This window comes from Cricetulus griseus, assembly GCF_003668045.3.
Source record: "Cricetulus griseus strain 17A/GY chromosome 1 unlocalized genomic scaffold, alternate assembly CriGri-PICRH-1.0 chr1_1, whole genome shotgun sequence".
Taxonomy (NCBI): Eukaryota; Metazoa; Chordata; class Mammalia; order Rodentia; family Cricetidae; genus Cricetulus; species Cricetulus griseus.
Window position 1 is genome coordinate 274,132,024 of NW_023276807.1, and position 27,777 is coordinate 274,159,800.

The following is a 27,777-nucleotide window of genomic DNA, read 5'->3' on the forward strand; positions in this document are numbered from 1 at the left end:
ATATTAAGAAAACTATTAAAAGAAGCTGGATATGTCAGATGACATTTTTGTGTCTCAAAAAGTACAAACCAACATACTCAATTTAGGCAAAAATATATTAAACGGAAATGAAAGTATCTTGAACTACTCTGTCCATCTATGATCTTAGACTATGACTAAACATATTTCTGAAATCATAATCTGTGTATAATGTAAATATCCACTGTTAGTAGAATGAAGTGTTGTGATAGTGAAGTACTGAATGTCATCCTGTAGGGTGATACAGAAGAGTCACAGAAGTGTGAATTTGCGTTCTGTATATTATCCCCAAATATTGCAGGAATTTACAAGCTCACTCTTTATGAGCTGTGGAAATAATCTACTCATTCAAAGGAATAATGTACAGCTGTGAAAATGAAAAGGAAGACCTAAAAATGCCTGACATGGAGTCATGCATCATATTTTATTAAATAGAAACACAGAAGAATATTAGTCTGTGATATCATTGCATAAAAACAAAATATTTAATCATAAAATACACATAGTATTAAAATACATACATATAAATGTGTATATTCTACTGCATGCACATGTACACAATTAAATCAGAAATGTCAGTGAAGATTTTAATGGATAAAATGTAAAATAATCAAAAAAGTAGAATTTTAGGTCTCATTTAAATTGAAAATAAACAAAGTCTACACATACCATCTGGAAATTTACAACCATGATTCTTTAATTTATATTTCTGAAATGTATAGGAAAATGCATGCTACATTATTAAAATAGATACAAATTAAGGAAAATGTTTACATCAAAACTCTGACTCATCTCATGCTAAGCTTAATGAAAAATTCTCCATGGCAACCCATTCCATTTTCTAGCTCAGGAAAATGGTGCAATAGGTCATTTGGAACAGAAATGCCATTTGTACTAATAGGGTAAGTGAATTTTAGAATGTGTCACCTAATTATTAACAATCTGAGGCACTCAAACCTTTGTATTATATGTTCAAACAGCAATTAAATGAGAAAAACAGAATTTAAGAATAATATTATGCCTGCACTCTAGGGAGCCTCTGGTACTGGATTAGTATTTTTCCCTGGTGTAAGAAGGGACTTTGAGAGCCCATCCCACATGAATGGATACACTCTGGCCCTGGACACATGGGGAAGGGCCCAGGCCCAGCACAGGAAGATGTGGTGAACTTTGCAGAGCCCCCGTTGAGGGCCCTACCCTGCCTGGGGAGTGGTGGGTGGATGGGGTGGGGGGTAGGTGGGGTGGGGAGAGGGTTGGGGATGAGGGGAGGGAGAGGAAGAAGGGACTTACATGTGAAACAAGCTTGTTCCTTAGCTTGAACTAATAAAAAAAATTAAAAAAGAATAATATTATGTTAATACAAGAAAATATAGCTAGAGACAGACTGTAAGAGATTTGTTAGTCACCCATTGCATAAAAATAAAAGGGAATATATTTTTAAAAGGCTATGAAATGACCAACTGGACATATGTCTTGCAACAGGGAAGAATGGCCATAAATATCTCAGAAACCGCATGATCAGCAGTAGTCTACCAGTTATAAAACAAAAACCTTTTTGTTAGCTTCAGCAGTGTCTCTAAGCATGGACAGCATGAAATGATATCCTGAGAAGACCATCAACATTGTTTATTTCTTATGGAGACCATATTTATGGGGAAAATGAGCTATATTATAAGCCAGGGGAAAAGATAATGAATTTCTTCATCAAATTGAATTTATCAACCCAACATTGTTCAAAACATAAATAGAACCCATCCATTTGGATTCCATGTGTTTATGATGTTACCTGTGGAAGGACCAGGGCTCTGTAGATGACCAGGCATGAGTCTATAAGCAGAGATCAGGTCTACAATAACTGACAACCTGTACTTCTGTACTATATACTGGGCAACATACCTCCCACTTTAAAGCAGTGGAAAAATTTATCACTTCAATTTTAAAAGAGGGTCTTAGTATGTAGCTTAAACTAGTCTCAAATTTACCATCCCCTTGAATACCTGGTTAAGTAAGATTTTAAAACCTAGAGGAAATTATTTTACATTTAAATTATTACATTCATTTGACACAATAATAGATGTTAAGGAGATTTTTACAAATAAAGCTGTGTATGTGGCCACTGTGAACACTGTATTTTAGGAATACTCATAACACACATAATAAAACCATTAAGTAAGAGATCCTTCCAGGGAGAGAGACAGAGAGAGAGAGAGAGAAAGAGAGAGAGAGAGAGAGAGAAAGAGAGAGAGAAAGAGAGAGAGAAAGAGAGAAAGAGAGAGAGAGACTTTCTTTCCCCTCCAAAGGAAGAAACATGCAGTACTTTGTAGCATTACATCATTTGACCAAAATGCACCAACACTGGACATATGGCATGGGTCAAGCCATGCTGAGTGACTTTTGGACAGTGCCACTAACAAATGCACATAACCTAGTTAATTATATCTAGCTACTGATTGTCAGCTAATGGTGTTTATAGGAAATAGAAGTCACGAGAATAAGAAATAGCAGTATGGGAGAGAATTAATCTGCAACATGTAATTTCCGTCCCTACACACAGCCTCTCTGAGAGGAAACCTGAAGTCTCGCCACCTGTTCTGAGGTTTGCTTTCTGGTTGATTTAGGATGGTCCACAGCCAGAATGACAATGCATATTTGTGTGTGTGTGTGTGTGTGTGTGTGTGTGTGTGTGTGTGTGTGTGTGTGTGTGTGTGTTGCTTTAAAAAAAAAAGAACTGGATTAAAGCAGAGTAAATTTTGTGATCTTAATTGACAGCCAGGGAACCAAACCAAACCCCCTGAACGTGGGTGTCAGTTGGGGGGCTTGAGCAGTCTATGCGGCTACTGGCAGTGTAACCAGTATTTATCCCTAGTGCATGAATGGGTTTTGGAGCCCATTCTCTATGGAGGAATACTTTCTCAGCCTAGATACACCCAGCAGGGACTAGGTCCTGCCCCAAATGATGTGACAGTCTTTGATGACCCTTGATGATCCCCCATAGGAGGCCTCACCCTCTCTGCGGAGTGGATGGGGGGTGAGATGGGGAGATGGTGAGGGGAATAGAAGGACAGGAGGGAGAGGGAACTGGGATCACTTTTAATTTAAATAAAATTATTTAAATCTCAAAAAACGAATGAAATGGAAAAATAGTTACATTCTCTAACTTAATTTTAGCAACAGACATTTTGTGTGTACTTAAAACACCTGAAATTTAATAAACAGAAAATAGTATTCTTTCTCATGCTGCTGCATAACCAATCTGTTTTCTGTAGTAAATGTTTTTATTCTCTTTAAAGCTTTCAACTCTTTTTTTAATAAGTCTATTTTAATGCATCTTTTACCTAAGAGATTCTTTCTTTGATTTCTCTCTTTTTTTTTTTTGATTCATCAGAATCAAGATAGGTAATGGGCCCAAGGGAAACCTACTATAACTATTCTGACAAAGGAACAAGGCAATAAAATGACTCTAAAGATCAGTGCCTTGCTCAGTTCTCATCAGAAGAATTTGTTCTTACAGTACATAGGAACTCACACAGAGACCCACAACTAAACAATATGCAGAGAATAAGGGGCTTTGAACCACTCAGCCTTAAGTGAAATGCCTATATTAACTAATCCCTTCCCCCAAAGGCTCATGAATCTTGAATTTTTGAGGAATGCTTCTAGAAAAATTGAAAGGATTATTAAGTAAAATACTAAAATGACAATTTTATAGTGCTCTTTGGAAGTTTCCACGTTTAATGATTTGTATAACTAATCCTTTCATATGAGTGCAGCTTATTAAGATTGCAATGCTTGTCTGACCAACAGTGTATAGACATATGCACATGCACATACACACACACACACACACACACACACAGAGAGAGAGAGAGAGAGAGAGAGAGAGAGAGAGAGAGAGAGAGAGAGAGAATGCTAGGTGCTTTGTGGAAGAAATGTTAAAACCACTGAGTTTTAGCCTACATACTGGCCATGTCGCACATGGCATGCTCTGTCTTCGATTCTTAGCCACAAACTTGAAAAATTATGTCTACTTATCTTGATCCCAATGCAGAGATTTTGTTTTGCTCATAAGTATTTAATAGATTATTTTAAGTAGTTATCCTGTGTACCTGTAGTGCTGACTACACCCGTTTAGGCATGGTCACAGGTACGCAGAAAGGATGGCATAAAAGAACTGGGAAGGAGGCTTTCGACCTCTCTTCGGGCTCTGGTAGGGTCTAACAATGTTTCTGAGACTAACCTGGATTTTCGGTGTAAGTACTCTTCCACAATAAAATACAAATCTTATTCTTATTATGTATCCTGTTATATTTCAGTAACAGATTATTCAAACAGCAATACCACTCAACATAAATATTCACAAAATCCACAATAATTAAAATTCATTGATCTTACATGAACATATCAAGATTACATATTGCTCATTTCAGAATCCCTCTACAAATATAAAGTGTTTTCTCCCAAGAATATTAAATCATACTTGAGATTAGCTGGTTTCTTTCTCAGTTTGACCTATGGGCAATACTTGCCATAAAGTTGTCACCTGCACAAAGTTATCACCTGCTTCTTGAGACAATAGCTCTCTTTTTTAACTCTGGAATTTCAGTATATTTTAAATATGCAAAAATACTAATAAAAACTTAAATCATGATGTCTGTAGTAGTTGGTATTTATTTTTACAACTTTTGAATTTTTTCATTTAAACCTACAGGGATTATTCTATGAAAGTTTATATTAAAATTAACTCTTAAAATGTTGAAAGAGTAAAAGAGGTGAAAATGAATTTCAGAATAATGAGTAGTTATCCAAACATATGAATTTCATTGAGAAATAACTTGCTCCCAAACCCAATATCATTCAAGTCTTTGAGAAGAACTAGAGAGCTTGAGAGATGGCTCAGTAATTAAGGGTGCTCTTTAAGAGAACTGGAGATAGGTTCCCAACAACCAATTCCAGCAGTTCATAACTGCCTATAACTCCAGCATTAGGAGTTCATTGCTCTCATCCGAATTTCATGGGCACCTGCACTCACACATGCATATATCCACATGCACTCATATTTACATACTTATTAAAAATATAATGCATTTAACAAGAATTTGTACCACAGACATGTATTTCTAAGGAATTTGCAGACTTCAAAGCATCAATGGCTCTTAAATTTTGTTCTGTATCTATTATGAGGCTACAGGATTCTAAATCCTCAAAGAAAACATCCTTCTCGGATTTCTATGTCTTCTTAGACCAATAAACTACTCTGGTTCCAATCTAATTATTTCCAAAATCTTCCCAAGAGAAAACAGGAGAATTACTTGGAAACAGAGAAACAAGGCAGAATGAGAATGCTGATTGCTTATTTGTAATAATCTTAACTCAATCTATTAACAATGGACAGGAAAACATAACAAAGAACTTTTGCTGTATATCTTAAGATACTATCTTTCTACTGTGCATAGATTAAAGTGGCATGTGCTTTTTGAATTGCTAATGGTAAGGAAATGACTACTGAGATCAGACTCCAAAGTATGTACTTAAATAAACTATTCTGTCTGATGTTTCCATCATTAATAAGGAGACAAATTTGTTTAGAGAATAATTACTTAAATAAACACCGTAGCAGAGCTGTGGTCTCTCTTAACTGCTGAACTACTGACTACTACTAACTGGGGCTTTCTAGAAATTTCTGTCTTCCTAGTTTAAAGGTTAATGTGAATGCCAACAGCTCATCATTGCTAAAACCAAAAGCACCTTAGTCAGTAACTTCAGGAATCTTATCCAAGGTACTGCTATCTTACAGCTTATTGCATTTATTGCAGACCACCAAACAAAAATTCTGTAGCTCTGAAAAACATTGTTTATTCACAGTTCAAAGAGTTCTTTCTTCTTTTAAGAAGAGTTTTTTAAAGCATTTAGTATATTATTCAAGCTGAGTAAAAACCACATAATTTTCATAGTATAGAACAGTCTTCCTTCTGAAACAATGCAGAAATGTGTATATCCTACACATCTTAAGATTTTGTTTTGTTTGTTTTTTGGAAAAACGTTTTAATCTAAATAATATCTTATAAGCAGGCAGAGGCACACAAATGATGTGTTCTGTTACTAACATGACATTTGAAATTTGACAGTAAATGATGCAAAAAATTAGTGTGGTTTCAAGGTCTTAGTGTCATCATAAATAATAGAAGAAAAAGACTGGTACTAATTTGGTAGAATGTTGATGGACATCTGAGCTGACTGTAACTATAAGTTGATTGAAATAAAGAAGTAACTGTTATTAAGTCAAGCTACAAGCATCAATACCTAAAAGATGATACAAAGGTTAATATTATGTATGATTTCTGCCATTTTTATTTCTATTATTTTATCTTTTTGGGTATGTTGTGCATTTATTTTGCTAACTACTACATCCCCAGAAAATAGCAAATTTGCCTACTTTACTTTTAAATGGAAATAGACAATGAAAAGATGTTGACTGATTAAAAGCTAATTTACAATGTCTGCCAAGAAAACCTATTGTAGAAATCACCATTGACTTTATATTCCATTTAAAATAATGAAATGGTTCTTAAGTCCAATTAGAGACTTATTGGTTACTGCCAAGGTATACATGCTTCTACAGCATCCTTAGGGTTATTGTGCCATGTTGGTCATTGATATGGTTCATAGGCATCATAACTGAGTAGAATTGTTGGTTGCCTCCCTCCTTTGAAATTTTGTATTGCTCCTTCTAATACCATGAAAGCTAATCCTCAAGGAGGAAAAATTCAGGTCAGTTTCTGCTTAGGGCCCTCAAGGCCCTGTTTGTGAAGTACATGGTGTCTTTAACAACTTCAACTTGTCTTCAATTTCTGAGGAACAACAGAGGGCAATAGTAATAGCTTGCAATGTTTTATTAGTAACTTGAACAGCCTTGGTTAACAACTCAAAAAACTACTTCTCATGTCTGATTGGGTTTCTTAGGTGGTCTCTGGCTTTTGAAAGAAGCATTGTCATCCCAGGTGGAAATTTTTCATTTAAACTACATGTGTATATTTATATAGGGTCTTACAAGTGTTATATGCACACATACATGTATGTAGCAAAAATTGATGAAAAAGAGGCCATGTATTTAAAAGAGAGAAAAGAGGGGCATATGGAAGGATTTAGAGGAAGGAAAGGGAAGAGGAAATGCCATAATTACAATCTACAATAAAATAAAATACATAATTGTCTTGGATTTAAATTTATACATTTCTCATTAGTTGCCAAGTTATACCCAAACAGAAAGTTATTCTTGACTTAAAAAAAAACAATATCTTGTTGTCTTAAAGCAAAAAAAATGTACTACAACCAAATTTCTGGATCAAAGTCCTGTCTCTCCTCTAGGAATGCCCCATGGACACAGAACCCTCTGAATTTTTTTAGAACAGCTATGTGTCTCCATGTGAACCATTGGGGTTATCGAGAGAGTTCTTCATGCAACCACCTTGCTTGTTAAATCCTTACAATCCCAGGAGGAGGTTCTTTTAGATTCACCCCAGTCTCCACTCTCTGCCACTTTTCTTGATCCTGAGGAAAAGCAGCAATGGAAAGAGAAGACCAGAACAGAGAAGGCTTGTCACAACAATGGGAAACTGGAAGAGGTCTAATTCTGAGCTGTTTTTCCACTGACATTACAGGTAGTTCACCCCTCCTGTGTCCCATGTTGACCTTATAAGAAGTGCTACATGCCTAAGTTTTCAGTTGATCTATGAGACTGGTCTACTGAATACATGAATTTATTTAGTTTATATTCTTAAATCCCTGTTCAGTTTGTTATTGGCTTTCTGTGACTACAAATAATGTACATGTGGGATAAATTCTTTTTTCAGAGTGATTGGGCACAAAGCAAATGCAATCCTTCAATACAATCATTCTCTTGATCTGGGGTAGAGGGGTGCTTTGAAAAGTCCTTTAGGAAATGCAGACTAGGCAGGAGCCTCCTGATCAACTGAAACAGCTCTACAACCAGGCTGTGCAGTTCAAGTATAACAAAATGATACAACATGCCCTTAAAATCTCTCAAAGTATCCTACTGCCACCAGAAGTCTACAGATAAGAGTCCACCAGATTCATAGGCTAAGGGTTCTAGAGAATCTCTGTATTCCTAGATGAGAAACAATGAAGCCCAGAGAGATAAAATGAATTGTGCAAAGTTAAGTGGCAGATCTCTTCTAAGGCTCAGGATTATCCATTGCTTGATAAGCGAAAACAAGTTAAGAATTTTACAAAGGCAGCTTCTCTTATAAAAGTAAGTAGCACAGTAATAGACAGTGACATCAGCCACTGCCATCCCCACAGTCACTCTGTTGTGAGCTAATGCATTTAATCATCTTACTGGGTAGATTAATATGGAGATACAAAATACAGGTTAAACCTATATCATTCCTTCAGAAAGTCAATTCATTTTAAAACTTAGGATTTTAGACACATAAGCAGCAAAATAAACCTCAAAGTAAAATATATAGTGTGTACAAAAAAAAGCTAAGTTGTGCATTGTTCTTAAGTTTTTCTCTTATTACTACCATGTTTTCCCTTTAACTTGGAAGTAAAATGATGAAAGAAAATAGCAAATGTGAAAGAAGAAATAAGAGTCGACTTAATAACAAAAGATTGTATACTATTTTCTTAGTACAAGGATAAAATGTAAACTTAGAGGGCATCTGAAGACCCTTTCATAGTGGTTTTGCACAAAGAAGCCATGACATAAATAAATAATATTTATTATTATTCCATGGTATATATTAATGAAGTTAGTATCAACTGTTTAACTTTGATGGTATCTTATAATTGCAAATGGACTGAAACTAACTGAAAGAAGTTGGGACAATAACAAATATAAATTCTGCATAAATATTCAATATTTAAATTCCAGCAAAAATGTTAGGATTAACATATAGTAATATTTATTCTTGGTCCTGTATATATGCATGGATTGGTAAATGGGTGTATGGATGAACAGATAGGCAGATAGACAGATGATGTCTTTAGATAAGTTAATGAAATGTTTTAACCCTTTCTACGTGTTATATTTAGATGGGAACATACTGGTTAAAGAATCATGTTTGAGAGATGCCACCATATATGAGTCCATCTATTTAATTTTTCAACTCTTGTCTAAAGCTTAGATTAATTTCCTTTGGGGCTGCTAAAGTAACACTACAATTAGCAAAAAGAATTTACAAAATGTATATTTTACGCTGCATCAGTTCAATTGCCATGCCTTTTCTCTAAATGTTCCAATCTTGAATTTCCATTTGACATTGATTGTACCCCATCCATCCCTAATACTACAGTCAGTTTTGTATACTATAGTTATATAATAAATTTTATTCTAAGAATTTTCCATATTACATATTTTACTTCTCACAGTAATTCGATGGTATGGAACTGTTGTTGTCCTTTATCATCTTCAAAAGGAAAAGAAAACTAAAACCACTGCAATGTTCCTAGGGTGTTTAGACCAGGGCATCTAAACCTGACATGTGACTGCCTGGGCCCTGATTTGTAGCATTATCATTTCTTCAAGGACATGTTCCCACATATATTAAGTATGCTATTTAAATATAAGCACTATCTCCTAAACTGCATATAAGAATGAGAATATCGATACATTTGGATAACAAACAGGAAAATGCCCCCATAGAGGAAAGTAGTCATCCTGACTCAACTGTCACTGACACAGGTTCACGCTCTCCTTCTCCAGGAGGCAACTCTCTTATTCCTCTTAAGGAACTGCAAAGAATTCTGCTCATATATTCAATGAAATATTACTGCGCACAGTCAGATTTTCAGGAAAGGAATAATGGAGGATTGTGATGTGCTGGAATCAAAGTGAATGCAACTCTTACCCATTGCAGATGTGACCCTAGAATAATGCAAGCTCACTTCTCTCACTGCTACAGTTGTAATCTGAAAATCGGAATGCTGATCTATCTCTCAACATTATATACTACATAGAGTCAAATACCACATTAAAAAAATAACTTTCAAAATCCTTAATGGTTACAAATGGTCATTTTTTGCCTCCATTTTGATTTCCCACACAAGCAAATAAATAAAAATAAAATCAGATGCCTGTTAAACAAGTGTTGTCTAAAGTCTAATAAGACTTTAGAATTATTAAATTTTTGTGCAGGAAATGGTCCCTTGGGAATTTCATGAGATTAGTGTGTAGGCCCCATGATCTCTATCAGCATCCCCTCTCCTGGTGAAAGCAGACATATCTTTAGGTCTATGATGCTGCTCAGGAGCAGACTTGGCACTGTACTGTAGACTATGTGATTTAATGTGAGGAAATTGCTGTGTGTACATGGTAAATGGTAATTACAAGCACAGTTAAGTATGACATGTATGCAGTCCTGAATATATTAAGTAATCATTTTATTTCCTTTTTTCATTCCATTCAAATAATAGTCCCAATTTAGACCACATGTAGTAGGGGAAATGTGCAATTATTTTTGCAGAAATGTCAGTCACTGAAGAATAAATAACATTTATCTTTGAAGAAAGGAAGGTTAGAGAAAATGCCACTTTCACAGCTGGTCCCAGAGTTTCCCCATGGAGGGAAAATTGTCTTTGTTTAAGAAAATACCTGTGTACACTGTTTAAACAAAAGGAGTATGACCCAAGGGGATATGTCCTGTGAAAACTGGAAAACCCAGAGACAGCTTGACTGCCTATGAGGTACACATGAAGGTACACATGAAGCCCAGAGTCCTAGAGAAGTCTTCAAGAGAGGAGAGAGATGATTGAGTGGATAGTGTAGTGGCTATGCATAGTAGCTCCAGCAGGCAGACAAGGAAGAAAACAATATAAATAAAAAATAATCCTCTAGTTCTCAAGGACATAAGGAAATTAACTGTAACCTTTTACAAGATTAGGTGCTCAGCCTAATCCACATCTGTTGAGTTTTAGAAGAAACCTGAAGTGAACATGTTTGAGTTTGAGGCAACCATGCCCCTCTCTTGTTCTCAGAGTTAGGTCTCAACAAGTGTCAGCAGCTTATTACAATTTGTCAATTTAATTTATATTATGTTTGTGTTTTTCAGGCCTTATCCTTTGTGATTTCTATTTATTCCACACATGGTTTTTGCTTATGCTGTCTTTGAATATACCCTCTAGTATTTCTCATTTCTTCCAACTCTAAATCCCTAGTTCCCAAATTGTGCTATCACATTTGGATGTGTCACCAAATATCAAAGAACTCATGTTTCCAAACAGTTGCTACAGGGGTCAACCTAATAAACATTTATTCTTCCTCCACCAGATACCAATTACAACTATAGCAAAAGTATGTTTGTTCAGAGAATAAAGTACTTCCTTCTAACTGAGAATGGCCAAACCCCATCTGTTTATAAATTCAGAAGATTCTATGAAGGTCATCCTTGCCCCTACTCTTATCTTGTTACAGGGTATCAAATAAGCAACCTAACCCACTTGTGTTTCAAGATTACTTCATATATTTTAGTGTCATGATTAGATGGGTGCATGTAATGAATTCATGTTTCCATCTAAAGCTATGTACCTTAACTTTTCAGGATACTTGGACTTCATAATTCTATATTGCACGAGTTTCCTAGACCACATCCCTCAGGTCCATGCCCAACCCTCAATATTGATCTCAAGCTCAGCCCACAAGAGGTTCCTAAAGCTGTGCTTTCTGAATAGACAGACTGTTCTGAAAATGCATGCTATCAAATCAAACTCAGAAGCACCCTATTTATAAAGAAATATGTATAATCCGATAATAGGAACTCTGGATACCTCCTTTCAAAATTAAAATTCTGAGAAATGTTATGACCCAGCCCCCATGGGGTCTCTAAGAGTTGTTTTCCAGCATAACCACAGGTACCTCCCATTTTCCTGACCTCACCCTACTAGCATCAATATCCTGTTGTGAACCCTTCATCTGGGGTTTGTAAATTTGTATATAAAGCTGCTCCACAATAAAGGTTAGAGACATTCTCTCAGAAAAGGACCAGGTGTCTTGTTGATATCCAAATTTTCAGACTTTTGCCCAATACTCAGACATAGTAGTGGCCAAGAGCAGCCACAAGTGGAGGTCCCACTGAGGTTGGGAAAGAAAAGGGACCCTGAGACATCACCCTCAGAAGGCTGGCCAGCAGGTAAGGAGTTTTGAGGGTAGATTGCAAAACATACTAGAAAATAGGTATCTCAACTACTGAGAGAGTTGAATTGTAAAGACACTGGAGAAGGGGTACCTCAGCTCCAAAGAGAGTTCGATTGTAAAGGCACTGGAAAAGGGGTGCCTCAACTCCTATGAGAGTTAGATTGTAAAAGCACTGGAAAAGGGGTGTCTCAACTCCTAAGAGAGTTGGATTGTAAAAGCACTGGAAAAGGGGTGCCTCAACTCCTAAGAGAATTGGATTGGAATAGAGATCACAGTCAATCACACAGTGAAAGTTTAAAGAGACAAGATACTGGTAAGATTTCATTTTAACTTTGGATTAAGTAATAACGCTAAGAAAATTATTAAAGAAATATGGGAAATACTCCACTGAGGAATCCTTCCTCCATGAGCTGCACACTAGCAGCCAGCTGACCCAGCAGCCCAAGCCCTTGTCCACTTGAGCCCACTGCAGGCTCCAGTCAGCTGGCAATTATGTGGTGTGCACAGGCTGGCTGGAGAAATCACCACCCGAGAAAAAGTTGGGGCACTATGCTTGGAAGAAACACTTGTTTATCCTGTGGAGTGGTCAGAAGAATGGTGACCCAGATGTTCTAGAATACTATAAGAATGAACACTCTAAGAAAACCCTGTGGATTATCAACTTAAACTTCTGTAAGCAGTTGGATGTAGGCCTGACCTTCAACAAAAAAGAGTTCCAAAAGAGTTTTATGTTTGATATCAAGACCAATGAGCATACTTTCTACCTGGTGGCTGAGACAGAGGCTGACATGAATAGATGGGTCCAGAGCATCTGCCAGATCTGTGGCTTCAGTCAGACTGAAGAGAGCACTGACACCCTGAGAAACCTTTCTTCAGTCAGTCATAGTCTCTGCTCTTCTCCAGCTAGGTTCAACAGCTCCAGTCAGCACCTGCTCTGAGCAAGAAAGTCCTCTGCCCTTTCACACTCTAGCCAGCTATGTGTCAAGCCACATCCAGCCTGCTTTGTCCACCATTGCACCTCAGAAGTATCAACACTTGCACTAATGTGTAAGCCAAAGGACAGAAAATTCGAGGAGTGCCAGCTTCTCTCAGAGCAACCAACAGGAGAGTGATACAGCCATACAAAAACTTGCCCAGGGCAATAGACAACAATGTAACAACAGAGTCAGCAGTCAAGTCCATGACTTCTATAGCCTTCCCAAGCCAGGCCGACACAATACAGAAGAGAGTGCTTTTGACCTCCCCCGTAGTCTAGCTTCACACAGCCACACCAAAGGCAGCCTCACAGGGTCTGAGGCAGATAATGAGGATGTATACACCTTCAAGGCACCCAGCAACACTCTATGATGGGAATTTGGAGATCTCCTAGTGAACTTAGCCATAGCTCTCCCACCATGGCACCCCAAGCCAAGTCAGACAAAGACACCTCAGTGGGACAGCCCTCAACAAAGTCCTCCAGTCAGTGACTACAAGTACCCAACACGAGGCAGAGAAACCACCTGCTGGTCTGCTAAATTTCCAGAAAAGACTTTCATGGGTCGACCAGACAGTGCCAACTCTGATGACAACTATGTGCCTTAAAACCAAGTTCTTAACATTCCCATGAGCACAGTGCGCCATCACTTTGACCCACAAGGCTACCCATCCACAGCCCTTCCTATTCATAGAGGCTCCAGCCAAGGAAATGAAATCCAAACACCCCCAGTCAGTCGCCACCTCAAGCCTGGCTGAAAAACAAAGCCAACACCCCTTGACCTGAGAAACAACACTGTCATCAATGAGCTTCATTTCAAGCCACTTGTCACCAAGACTTGGCCCTCCCAGTACTGCCATTCCATCTCCACACAAAGCATCACCAACACAGACTCAGGAGAAAGTGAGAACTATGTCCCTATGCAGAACCCAATGTTTTCATCCCCTGTCCCCAGTGGCATCAACAACCCAGCTCCAAAAAGGAGTACTGGCAACATAAATTACATAGCCCTGGACTTCCAGCCGCTCTCCCTGAGCCCTCACTGCAAGCTATCCACATCATCTGCCACATCAGATATCATACAGGAATGGTCAAAGATGTGGCAGTCCTCAAGACCCTCCAAAGTTGCCAAGCTATGGTAAGGATGGCCATCCCCCGACACCTCCTCTCCTTTGTGAGTTTTGTTCAAAAGATGTATGTATGTTCTGTATGTATGGTGTGGCCACACATGTGTATATGAAGTGTGATCGTTAATGTGTGACTGTTAACAAAAGAGTGTTATTGTGTTGTCTTTAAATCGTTAATTGCTGAGGAAGGAGCAACAGTTTGTTAAAGTATAGGTTACTTGAGAGGGAAATTTCTGCTTTTATTTACATGGAGGGTGAAAAGCTGTGGATTCCTTCCAGACTTGTATGATTTGATGGGGCAGGAGTCCCTGAAGCAGTGGCCCAGGTGATCCAAATATTTGTTTTCATTTAAATTTGGTTGGTTAGAAATGATAATAGTCACAGTCAATCACTTTTTAAAGGAAAAATGAAGAATATGATATAGAAATGATACTTTGTATTGGAATGGATCTTCCATTTATTGATATTAGTTAGGTTTTCTAGATGTATAGATATTCTTCAAACCTTTAAAAGACCTATAAAATATATGGCATTTAAATGGTTTAGGGTTTTTCTTGACAGTGAGACACAACTGCTCCTGGCACACCAATGACATCTGAGAGGAAGATGAGCATCCAAGAAACTCATTATAGAATTTGCCTTTGACATGACAAGACTAGCGATTTGGGCAAGAAGCTGCTCTTGGCTGAAGTGTTTGACTGTTGCTTTATAACATGGTCAGGCAGGACCCACAGGAAAATGCCTAAAGGGTTCCTGCTTCATGGAAGAGTCTGCCAGATATTCTACAGGACACAGAAAAAAGGTGACAGACAAACTGCCAGTGCAGGTGGACAGTTTAGAACTTCCTTCTTTGCTGAGAAGTCTGACAGACACATTGTGGCCTTTAGGCTAAGGATGGATGCCCCAACGTTACCAAGAAACTTTGGGTGACTGTCTAGGAAGCAAGATGTCTCTGTCAGTTAAGTTTATATATTATTCCTCTATGGTCTTTGATGGAGTTGAAGATAAATAGTTATAGTAACACACTAAGATAAAATGGTTAAAATCTTATAGTTCTTATATAAAGAAGGGGGAGATGTTGGGACCCAGCCCCCATGGGGTCTCTAAGAGTTGTTTTCCAGCATAACCACAGGTACCTCCCATTTTCCTGACCTTACCCTACTAGCATCAATATCCTGTTGTGAACCCTTCACTTGGGGTTTTTGTAAGTTTGTATATAAGGCTGCTCCACAATAAAGGTTAGAGACATTCTCTCAGAAAAGGACCAGGTGTCTTGTTTATCCAAATCCCCAGGCTTTCGCCCAATACTGAGACTTAGTTGTGGTGCAGACAGCCACAGAGAAACCCTGTAATTAAAACAAAACATTGTAAAACTTCCTGATTTTAATTATTTTGATGATTTCAAATATACTTATTCACAGATTCCTCCTATTAAGTCATATATTTTAATAAATATGAAGGGTGAGATTAGAGATTGCCTACAATAAGCAGTGATAGAATGGAGTTTTCTTTCTCTCAGCACGTGTAAACCATGGAAGACTAGCACATGGTTTCATCATGAGGACTAGGCACCTTCTATTTTGTGACTCTAAGGTCTTCAAGATAATTTGTATTCATTGTCTCAAGATGCCTGCCCTAGTTCCTGCCATCATACTCACATTCCACTTAATGAAACAGGACTATCTACCTTCTGTTTGAAGCAAATTTACTGTACATTGTTCACACTGTTTGCAGACATATCCTATTGTCTGTGACTTGGCTACACAGCCATGATTAGCTCCAAGAGACATTGGGAAATGAAAATATTTAGGAGATGGCCCTGTGCTCAGTTTAAATCCTCTAATAATATGAATGAAGTGAGAGAGAAATAAGAAGAATTTCTTATCTCTCTATAATAGCTACAATACCCGTTTGATCCTCATAGATGGGAATAAGACTATGAAGGATACACATTAAGTGAACTAGAAGAAAATGTCTCACCAAGCTTTATTAAGCCTCTCCCAAGCCTCACACTGAGAAAGCAAAGCCTTGATAAGGCTTACCTATTTCCTCTTTTTCTGCATCTCTCAGAGAAGCATGGATTCCAACCATTTAAGCATTTTTAAAATCTTATTTTAAAATGTAATTTCCAAGGACTGACATTAGACACTCAATGTGCCCTCCAAACCACTTCAGACATCCTACCCTGAGAAAATACAACTATAATTTTGTTTTACTAATCTATATCCTCAAAAGGAAGATCTTAATGATATTTGATTATTTATTTCATTCCTTAATGCTAATCTCAGGTCTGCTATTTGCCAGCAGTATAACATTATCTAATCTTTTTGTTTCTCCATCTCCACATATTCTCCCTCTGTTGAATATAAATAACAGGTGCCGCTTGCAGTAGCACTTTGGGGTTTAACCAGAAGAATGCAATGTCAGCATGTAGTATGTGGACATTCACGGCTGCCCCTTATGTTTATCTGTAAGGAGGTAGCATTACTCTAGCTGACCTTACCAATGTCCATATGTTTGATGAAAATGTAGTAAATGATGGGTGTTGTAGACACAGGATTGCCAGTGGAGTGTTGATAAGCATTGTTTTAAGTGGGTAGCTTTTCCATTTCCACAGAAGTTTCTAGGACAATCTTATACTCTGGCTCTCTCTAAAAGCCAAGAAAACAGGTCTGGCACATGTAAACCCAGATGCACAGAGCCTCTCTCCACATTCCATATCTCACATCAGTGATAAAGAATAGTGATTTGCATCATTTTAATTTTTTTGCACAGAGTCTCACTCTGTAGCTTAGGCAGGCTTAGAACTCACTATTTAGTGCAAACTTTCAACCATCATCTTTCCTCCACCTCCTCAGTGAAGTGATTACAGGTGTTAACCACAGCATGCAATTTCCATGAAGTGAAATAGGCCTAGATGTCTATCAACTGATGAATGGTTAACAAAAATGTCATATATCTACACAATGAAATTTCATTCAGCTGTAAAGAAAATTAAAGTATGCAATTTGCAGAAAATAGGTAGAATTGATATCATTATATTATAGGGGGAAACCCAGATTCATATGGAAAAACATTGTTTTCTCCTCATGAGCAGAATATTGATTTAAGTTTATAAGTGTATACATTTATATGTGTGTATAATGCATTAAATGTGTACATATACATTTGTATGTATATGTAAATGTTCAACATTAAAGTGGAATGGGAGCTATGAGAAGGGATTAAAGAGCTCTAAAGGAAGGGAGAAAAAGGAATAAGAGGTAGTAATAGAATGTATGACATGTCATCAGAAGGATATATGACATGGAGAGGGGAATGGAACCAGCAAGGACAGCAAGAGGTGGAGAGAGTAAGTGGGACAGAACAGTGGGAGAGTTGAATAAAAACAAGGTAGAATGTGTGTGTGTGTGTGTGAGAGAGAGAGAGAGAGAGAGAGAGAGAGAATTAAAATGTCACAGTGAAGCCCCTTGATGAGAACTAAAAATAGAATAAAATGTATAGAAAGAATAACCATATGGCCTCCTAGGACCATTTGAGTTTATTTGCAACTGCTTCATGAAGAACTGCGAACTCAGATCTCAGTTCATGTGCTGTCTAAGTGTGGCTACAAACGTACTAACAGGACAGAAACTAGTGAGGTTCTAAATACAGCCAGGCTTAAAAGGAAAACCCATGAGAAAACTGTATTTTTGCTTAAATATGACCTTTGCAGATGAAAAGGTCATCTAGCTGCAGTTTCCCCAGAAACAATAAACTCTGGTCTAGATCCTTTGTGAAATGTTTTGCTTTCAAATTAGAAGAAATTGAGTTTTGATATTGATTCAGTGTGAACATTTTAAAAATTAAATACAACTCCATTCATTTAGTGTAAGTACAGAAACACATTTAGTGAGTCATCTATAGAATAATAGCATCAAAACCGAATCATTAGAGTTGGAATATCAAACACTTATTGATAGTTTTAATACAAATGAAGCCACACAAGATAATTGAATCTCTCAACAACTTATCAGTGAAGCAAGCACTAATACAACCATTACTTCTGAAGGCACAGAAATCAACATTTGAGTCTGCGCCTTCTGACTCTCTTAAACTCCCTCATCCTTCTTAAATATCTCCTTGCTTGAGCCTTGTATATTATCAAATATTTTATAAAATGAAGGGAAAATGAGTTGCCAAAAGCATAAAAAATAAAAAGATAAAGAACAGATCGCATATATTATGTTTATTCATTTAGAAATTATTATAGGAACCTATCTTGTTATACCATCCTAATGTCAAAGGATTTTTTGGAGCCATGGAGGCATTCAAAGCTCCATAGTAATTTGATGGATGTTTTTAGACCACATGCTAGTTCTGTTCTCTCCTGTGCTCTGTCAAGGAGGATTTCATTATTTCATTAAGGACAGAGTCCAGAGTGTGAAATGTATTTCTGATAGCTGTATTTCTGGAGATAATAAAAATTATAGCAAATAACTTTATTGTAGTGATTTGCATGTGTGGATTTAAGAAATCAGAATGAACTTACAGTGGGTAGAAAGAATGCCAGCTAGCCCTTTATCACACCAACATTAAGTCTGCTTCTTTACTACCCTGGGAGGATACACAGAGAGTAAAGACCACTCAATCTTTATTCCCTAAGTTGACTTTAAACTATTTGAGAGATCATGATCTTAGAATTTCTAATGATTCTCCTCCACAAGCTCTATTCTTTTAGGCTTGCTGAGTCGGTTCATAATAAAGCCAAATGCTTGTAAATGAATCAAAATAATACTTCAGTCATTTTAAATATTTCTTAGCACTTAATTAGTATCTGTCAATGTTCTAAATATCCTAAACACATCCCTCAAAGAGATAGACACTATTTTCCTCAAATCCGTCAATGTATATGGAGGCAGAAACAGGTATCACTTGATTATATCAACTAGTAATGAAAAAAAAAGGTTGTATAGTTACAGAGACTAAGAGACTATAGTAAAATTTAGGGGGGACCAGTGACAAGGGCTGAGTAGAGAGCACCCTTAGTGCAATAGAGCCCATGACAAAAGAGTATTCAAGAGGTATAAAACTAATTTGAGCAAATGTCCTTGAGCCACTGATATGAGATTCCAAGAATATGCTCTGACTGAAATCAATATAGGTCCCATAGCTCAGGGGATGTAATCTCATCCATAGATACTTCTGATTTGAGAGACTTGGGTTGCTAATAAGTTACTGTATACTTCCACCAGGCAAATCCTCACCTGTTCTCATGATTGGACACAGAACACTTACACATCAGCATCACTTTCCCCATCACTGTCTTCCCTTAGGAAAGACTCCCTGACACTTAAAGCTTACCCATCACATGAGAACGATCAGATATTTCTTCCACAAAATATTCCTTTCCTCTTGAAGACGAAGATATCTACAATATTTAAGTTTGGGTATACTCCCTAGAAGTTCTTTGAGAAAAGACAAGCATATTCTTTTCTCAAGCCTGGTGAGAACGCCTTTCACCCTGGTCAGCCCTCCTGTTTTTGATCCATTGTTGGCAATAGTTGTAATTTCTGAGTTTTAGTAATGATGGCTATTGTCTTGGTCAATGTTTCTATTGCTGTAATGAAACATTATGATTGTCGACAACAGAGTAATTGAAATCAGTGAAGAACCCCTCAACAGCATGACCAATTACAATTTGTTCTCCACACTTTGAGTATTGTATCTTTGAAGCCACAAAAAATAAATAAGGTGTTAGTGGCCATAGTGCTGTAGTCTTTCCAAGCACAGCACTTCTCTTGCTCATCCTTCTTTCCCAGGAATTAGGCCACACCAAGTTACCAAGTGTGCCCACCTGTTTAATAGCTTCTGCCCCCCCCAAAAAAAAACCCATTGCAATAGGGAGTTAAGTGTACATCTATGGAACTGCTGCTATACAGTCTCACTAGGACGGCCCTCCGATAGCCCATGCTGGTGAGCAATGATGGCATTTAAGGCTCCGGTCCCAGTATGGCTAGGGCCCTCAGAGAGAACTGCTGTTTCATCTGAGGCAGAACATGGGAGTGAAGAAGGAGGGGATGCTAGGATTCCATCAGACCAGTTAGAACTGACCCAGTATAACCAGAGGAGAAACTAAAGTCATACTCAGACTCCACAGAGAAGCTATTTTATAATGATCCACATTAAAAACAATTAAGTAATTGGTGGATCAGATGTCAAAAATAGTGTGTGAGAAGAGTGGTGTGAATCCCTTTCCCCTTCAGCCATCATTTGTTTATCTTTTATGCTCAATTGCAACAGAAACTGGAGAGCCCTTTGCCATACTCAGAAGGCTAATCAGGATTGAGGTTTGATAGGGATGACTTCTGTACTTATGTTTCTCTTATTGGTTCATGAATAAAGCACTGTGGCCAATGAGGCAGGATGATAGGTGGGACTAGGAGACAAGTAGGATTCTCGGAAACCCAGGCACTGTCAGTCACCATGTAGGACGTGAGACAAGTGGACCTCTTTCTCAGGTAAGATAAGACCACGTGGAAATACTTTGATAGAAATGGGTCAACAGTTAAGACAGAGTTAGCCAATAAGAAACCCTAGCCTTATAACCTAGTATTATAATTAATATGTCTTCTGTGTTTATTTGGGGGCTCTGAGGAGGCTGCAGAAGCAGGCACCTGTAACACAGGTTTGAGAAAAGAAAAAAGAGGAGCATCCCTCCTCACCCTATTTTTGTGATGTCCATATGAATTTCAGTGTGTCAGGCCACTTGAACTCAAGGCCAAGTGAATGATGTGACCCATCCAAGGCTTGTATTTCCCTTCATTTGTCATCTATCCTCACTCAGTGTAACTTCTAGTACTATTGTGGCTAATTCTATGTAAAACTGGCTCACTTTAAAAGCAATGCACCTATGTAATTAAGTCTATACACTGGCAAAAACACAAACAAACAAACAAAAAAACCTATTTCAAGCTTTTTGAGCAAAACCAGCTGATAATAAATATCATATTTTTGTATGACAACAGTTCCATAGTGGAAACTAAATTGGCCACCATAACATGAAATGCTCACAGGCAATGCATACTAATGAAGCATGACTGTATTCTACTAAAATTTTTAATCTCAGTGTCTATATATCTAAGTTAAATTTATATAATTGGTTATCTACCAAAATATTAGTCAGTTTTTTCATGCTTAACTTGTGGGCTATAGAGAATTAGGTGGCATAGTTTGCTAATCCCTGCACTAACCCATCTAAGGCACAATAGAAAAGGCTCCTTTTCATCCTTTTCTGGAATGTAGGTTCAGGCCTACCATATACATTGTAGGCACCAGACCATATTTACTAGATGAAACACTGCTCTTTATGGTTTCCTTAATATAAAAGGTAACTTACTTGTGTTTGAGTACATTTGTCATTGTTTCTATCATCTATCTATCTGTCTATCTATCTATCATCTATCTATCTATCATCTCCCAAATCATACTGAAATCAAAATCATATCAGCCTTAAATAGTGTTGGTTATTTCCATTAACTTCAGGATATTCAAAAGTAATTTAGTTGTCAAAGGAAAGCCTAGAAAAATAAGTTAAATGATACATGGAAGGAATGTTTATACCCCTCTAATTATGTTAAAATCCAAACCTACAAGGTGGTAGTATCAAAAGATGGAGCTTATGGAACGTGATTAGGTCATGAGATTTGAGATTCATTAATAAGATTAGTCTTATATTAAAGAAATATCAGGCAGCTATTGAATAGTGGTTCCTCCAGCTACATCAGAATACAAAATAAGGCATCCTCTGTGAGCCCCAAGGGAGCCTTGGCTTCAGGCTGCTGGTGCCCTGACTGATCTTCAATATCTTGGTATCCAGAAATACAAAAAATAAATTTCTTTTCTCTTTATTAAATATCCAGTTTATGATAGTTTGATTGCAGCCCCAGCAGACTGAAAAAAATGGAAAGATGCCCACAGTACATTGTTAAAATTGTCCTCACTGCCTGGCAAGCACAGCCTTTGACCAAAACAGTCATCAGCATCTGTTGTTGAGAGAAGCAGCTCATTTGGGTTCTGTAGTCTGAGCTACTTGTTCTGATGACATCTTTCAGTTTCCCAATTACATTCTAGTACTGTGTCTGAAGCCATACCTCCAAAGAGTATGGTATTCCTCTTAACTGGTAAGATTTGGCTGGAGACTACAACTGAAGTCTGGACTGAATAACAGGCTATAACCTTGAGCAGGCATCTAAGGCCAGGGTTACCCTCTCCCAGAAAGGTTTTATTGTCTTATACCTCCGCAATCATTCCTTTAAATCACATAGTTATTTTCAATCTGTGAGGTTATCACCACCCCTTGATACTTCTACTACATCTTCAAATTGACACACCAGATTGCCACAGAGACTCCGCCTCCTTTTGTGATCATGACACTATGAATCAGTGTAAACCTACGCTGACCTTGTTCTTTAGAGGGATATACAATGTTGCACATTTTATAGAACCTAGAAAATCCAGATCATTTTGCATTTTTAAATCTCTCTCTTCTCTCTCTCTCTCTCTCTCTCTCTCTCTCTCTCTCTCTCTCTCTCTCTCTTCTCTCGTGTGTGTGTGTGTGTGTGTGTGTGTGTGTGTGTGTGTGTGTGTGTTTAGTACAGGAATATGTGGTGATATATTATTTATTAAACAAAGTCAGCTACAAGCCATAGAAGCCAGGCACACACATTTAATTCCAGCAGCCAGAAGCTAGGAGATGGAACACACCTTTAATACTAATACTAAAACTCAGGATTAAGAGGTAGATGGATCTCTGTGAGTCCAAGGTCACCCAGATCTACACAAAATTGATCCAGTACTAAAGAGAAAATGATTTCATTTGTAGCTTTTCTAAACAGTCTTCAGCTGCCACCCAAACTCAGGAGACTTTTCAGCCATGGTGCTTGTATGGAGGTCAAAAGACAATTCCAGATCTACACAAAGATGATCTCAGCACCTGGGACCACATGTCCTTAATCCCAGGATTTGAGAGATGTAAAAGTTAGATTCATTTATTTTATAGACACACACTTTTATGTGTGTGGAAGTTTCTGTCCCTCCTGGTCCCATAGCCCTTTTGGCCCACTAACACATGGATGCTATATTAATTATAAAATTGTTGACGGATGGCTAGACTTCTTACTGGGTACTTCTCTCTTAATTATTAACCCATAACTATTAATCTATGTATTTTCATGTGGTCTTGGTTTACCAGAGAATGCCCAGACCTGTTACTCCTTTGGTGGCTACATGGCATTTCTTAGAGGTCTCTCTCTGCCTCCTCTCCCCAGAATTCTCCCCTTCTGCTAGCCCCGCCTATGCATTCCGCCTTGCTATTGGCCAAACAGTGTTTTATTCATCAACCAATAAGAGAAATATATATACAGAAGAGCATCCAAAGACAGAGTTTCAGGATTCTCTAACCATGCTAAGGACAGGACACAGCCCTTTCAGCCTGAGGCAGAGGTAAGAGCTAGTGGCAGGTTGCTTTGCTTTACTGATCCTCAGCTTGAAGCTTGAACCCCAATATCAGTCTCTGGGTCATTTATTCATTTATTTTTTATGTTACAATTGGTACCCAATGTTAAAGTACCAATTCACGAAAAAGTGGCTTTGAGGCTGCCAGCCCAGGCCCAAGTCTAACCTGCAGGTAGTACTCCTGACTGAGCCTTTCCAGCCTGAGTCCCTGCCAGACTGGTTAGGTTTTCTTCTCAAATCTTTGAGCAACTGTGGGATTTTTCATTTGTAGCTTTTCTAAACAGTCTTCAGCTGCCAGCTGCCACCCAAACTCAGGAGGCTTTCAGCCATGGTGCTTGTATGGAGGTCAAAAGACAATTCCAGGTGTTGATCCTCATCATTTACCTGTTTTTCAACAAGTCTCTTGTTCATCATTGAATAAGCAAGGCTAGTGATCCACGAATTCCAGGAAATTGTCTTCTCTGTTTCTCACCTCAGGAGCACAATACCACTGGAATCACAGGCATGCCATACTAAGTCAGGCTTTACTTAAGTTCTGGACATTTGAACTCAATTTCATATGTTTGTGCAGCAAGCATTTTACCTAGTGAATCATCTTCCAAGCCCAAACCCATAGCATTTAAAACTGTTATTTCTTTTCACTTACCACTTTCATGTTAAGAAATAAAACTTAAAGAAAACATTGAAATTGAGTAATGTTCATTTTGTAAGTAGTGAGTTGTATAAATTTTTGTGTGTAAGCCTCTAACAGCAGTGAAAAAATGCTTCCCTACAAAGCACAATTGATACAAGTTTTGTCTTTCAGCTACAAACAAAATTATTTACTAACTAGCACAAAATAACAAGTTAAATTATCCATGGTCCAAGTAAAGTATCATCCACAAAGTAAAACTAAACATGTTCTTCTTTCTAAACTGTCTTTAGAAATATCACTCTATCTTGCCTGGAGTTTGATCTGCTTTCAGTTCAAGGAAATTATATTTTAGATTCTAAATGCAAAGTATAATTTGACAGTATGTTCAGGAGGTTGTCTAAGTTTTCATGGCTGCATTGAGGAAAGCTCAAAGAAGCTTATTTTTCCCCCATTTTATCTATGAGTTTACCATTCACCAACATAACAAATAAATTCATACAAATTAAAATATATGGATTGATACATAAATTGTTTCAGCTCTAGGAAAGCCAACATCCACCAAGCTGAAATACTCCATGGAAGCAATGGGTTTGCAAGGATTTAAAATTAATAAATGGGATGCTAAGAATGAGGCTAGGGGTTGGGGAGGGGGGGTCATAGATCAGACACTGGCAGCTGCCGGGCCCCTGACAGAATACATCAGGTCCCTGGAAGATGATTTTCTGGTTTTGACCACTGGAATGAAACCGTGGTGGCATTGCCCCTCTTGCCTGCCTGTTTGATGCTCCCTCTGCTGTCTCTACATCTCTGCATACCAAATTTGGAAACATTTAAAAGATGAGAGAAATGTTTCAGAGCTGGTGCAGTGAGTCAGCATGTTAATGCTGCCAGTTAAGTCAGTTGCCTGACTTTAGGCTGGACTTGTGGGCAATCTGGCCTCCCGCTGTAGAAGGGCCAGCCAGCTGACCAGAACCGCAGAGCTCTGTCATTCTTCCTTGCTTGTGATTACTTCACATGAATCAATGGTCAACAGAATATTTCTGTTTCCTTTCTTCTGTCATTTCAGATATTCTTGGAGTTTTGAAAATGTCTCACTAACATTCCATGGTAGAAAGTCTACAGACTTTAGAATGAAGCCACAGTTCACATGCAAACCTCTCCTAATACTCTAAAACAATATGGAATGAAACACTAGAACATAAATAAATAAATTGGTAAATTTCTGAGCATTTCTAAAAGCAACAGAATTTAATGGGATATTTTTCTTGAAGGTAAATCTTTGGTAACTACCTTTTAGAATTTCAAATGCAGTTGGAAACTAAAGTCTAAATCATATAAATTTATAAAGATATGATTATGAAATTATTTAAATTTGTACTTTGTCTTGTTTTAGGGTCTTAATTCAGAAAGGACTTATTAAAGGCTACCTACTAAGTACCTAATAAATATGCCTAATAAAATTCTTAGTTTTCGTCTTGGTTTTGGTAAGACTTTGTAATGTCTAAGGCAAAGTCAGCAACATTTTATCAACCAATCAAGGAGCCACTTCACCAAACACCATGGGCTTAACACCCAGCCAGATAAATACATCTCCAGATGGACACTGTTGGAGATGCTGGAGCCAAACCACACAATCAAGAAAAGGCAGGTGAGGTCAAAGATGGCAAGCAGAGAGCTGGGTAGCTGAGTTCATGCTTTTTAATTGACATATGTAACAGCGCTTTGCTCCCTATCTCCAGAATTAGTGAAAAAAGGAAGCAATATCATTAGGAACACACAATTGTCAGGCAGAAAAAAAAAAAAAAAAAGAAGAAAAAAATGTGTTCTGTTTCTCATTAGCTTTACTTTTACAGTCTTTGTTATTCCATCCTAACCCCTATCCCAGACCAAAAGGCTCTTTGGGTTTTTTTTTCCTCCAGACAAAACTGGTAACAGTGAAAATTCAATATCCAAAATTGTCACTGAAGGCTTTTTTGGTGACATTTTTTCTGGCATCTTGTCAGTTGGCCTCCAAGTCTAGCTTATGTTGTAAATTGAATTAATTTATATGAAAGTGGCCAATAGTTGCAAGCTCAACACAAAGATGACCAATTTGCTTATTAATTTGTCACAAATAAAATGTTTGTTCTTCTAGCTACCATGAGTACTACATCTGTGCTTCTGGAAATAGGAATCCAGCAGGGCTGAGTATAAGGTATCCCAGGCTTCGCCTTTCACATTCTGGCTCTTTCATGAAGATAAATAAATAAATAAATAAATAAATAAATAAATAAATAAATAAAAACACTACTGTTTGAAAAGCATTCAGGGAAAGAGCAAAAGTTTCTGAGAAGATAACTTCAATTCAGAACCCAATTATTCAAAACTGTCACAAAACAATCTCATGTTTCACCACATCTCCCTCCATGTTATTTTCTAGCAAATCCTCTTCTGTCTTACATTCTTTTAGCTACATAACATGCAAAAGAGAACAGACAATGGTTGTAAATTCTGCCCCTATGATTTGCAGTGCTTTCACTCACATGCTGAGAATTGTTATAATGAATATTTTTGGCATCTACTGCTTATAACAGCTTGGAACCAACCACACTTGATTAAAAATATCACAGGATACAATAACACACAAATTGAGTGCGTTGAGGAGAGGATCATGCAACCTGTCATAGGTACAATAATTTTTCATGAGTACTTGGGAGTAAAAATATACATGTTGGTACCTAAACTATGGAAAGGTAAACATATAACATTCACAAACATCATGCAATTAAATAACTGGTACAAATAAATTTTTATGTAATCATTACAGAAATGGGTTCTTTAATTAAAAATCTATGAAGGAATTGACCCAAATCACATGCTCAAATCAGTGAAAGGTATTCAGACACTATCAACTGTCCTTCCTACTCATTTTCAGTAATTAATTTTTCTGGAACGATAGGTCCCTCTGGCCCTGTTTAATTTTTTTTAGTTTCTGTAAGGCTTTCTCTAGAATATTAAGTTATACATTTGGAATAATTATAATAATAGGAATAATTATAATAATAGAGCATCCATGTCTAAAATATTTCCATTTTAGCAATGGATTATCTCATATCTTTAAAAGACACAAGTGCCAATTGTAAAAACCTAGCGTCAAGTCCCACAGCAAGCCCTGTGTTGTTCCTTAACATCTTTTCTCATTTTCTTCCAGTTGACAAACTAGTTTTTTTTCTCTTTGACTATTAGTGGCATCTTTCTAAATTAATTGTTTTCTAACATTGAGTACTATGCTTCTTTTCTTCCAATTTGTGGCATTCTCACAACTATGTGCACAACCGCTATCAAATGGTATCTTCTTTCTGTGCCTTCTATCTGCTAAGAAGCATGAGGGCAATAAATA

At 37.4% G+C, this 27,777-nt stretch overlaps 1 protein-coding gene and 1 pseudogene across 2 annotated transcripts in view; one reads left to right on the top strand and one right to left on the bottom strand.

Moving 5' to 3' along the window:
- The window catches only part of Fgf14 (fibroblast growth factor 14), a 585,881-nt gene that overhangs the window by 445,619 nt on the left and 112,485 nt on the right, over positions 1–27,777 (bottom strand). The gene's annotated exons all lie outside the window — the stretch shown is intronic.
- The window catches only part of LOC100762922, a 130,938-nt pseudogene continuing 111,118 nt past the window's right edge, over positions 7,958–27,777 (top strand).